This window comes from Strix aluco, chromosome 19 (assembly GCF_031877795.1).
Source record: "Strix aluco isolate bStrAlu1 chromosome 19, bStrAlu1.hap1, whole genome shotgun sequence".
Taxonomy (NCBI): Eukaryota; Metazoa; Chordata; class Aves; order Strigiformes; family Strigidae; genus Strix; species Strix aluco.
The window spans coordinates 8,537,460-8,538,333 of record NC_133949.1 but is presented as its reverse complement, the minus strand read 5'-3'; positions in this window follow the sequence as shown (position 1 = coordinate 8,538,333).

The following is an 874-nucleotide window of genomic DNA, read 5'->3' as shown; positions in this document are numbered from 1 at the left end:
GACAGGAGAGGTGGCTAGAGATGGTTTTTTGATTGTTTCATCTGTAAAACTCTAGGGGAAATTACAATAGATTTCATTATAATCCATCAGCACAATTATTTTGGTTATTGGTGGGTCTTCTGTTTTGGTTTTGCTGGATGGAGAACAAGGCAGAGCTGTTGCATAGGGATTCATAACATCACTAGGACATTCCATCTTCATTTATCATTATTGTTTGAGGTTTTCACAAATAAGGCTCATGTCATCTTTTTCCACTGGGGAACTGGGCAGTATAAAGTAGCCAGGGAATAAAAAATACAGAATTAATGCAAAAGGCTGGGATATTGCTGCCTTGATTCTAGCCTTGCCTGAAATGGACTTCTCATTGGCCCTGCTTCCAGTCTCTGTCTATGGAACAAGTTTCAACCTTGCGGGTGTGTTGGGAGGACAGATTCAGCCTTGGTTTTGAAATACACATATACTGCGGTAATTAGAACAATACAAAAGCAAATAAAAACAGGAAGAAGAAAAGTACCTAACCCACAAAAGGATTTGGTTGATGTGCAGCAAATGAGATATGGGACCACAGAATACGTGATGAAGTTAAGAGAAATATTGAACAGCTGCTTTGCTACACAATTCTACAAAATGAAATGACATCCTGCAGGAAAAATAGTACAGGCTCATTTACTACCCAAGAGGGCAGAGCTAAGGTTACAGGGACTATAACAGTGTTGTCATTTTCTTACTCCCAGGAGCTGCATTTTCCAACTTGATGGTTTTCCTAATGTAATTGCATTTTATGTGATGATTTTTTAGAGCCTGATTCTTGCTAGAGTAAATCAGGAGAAACCTTGGCTTCGCTCAGTGCAAAATGATGGGAGCCACGGCAGAA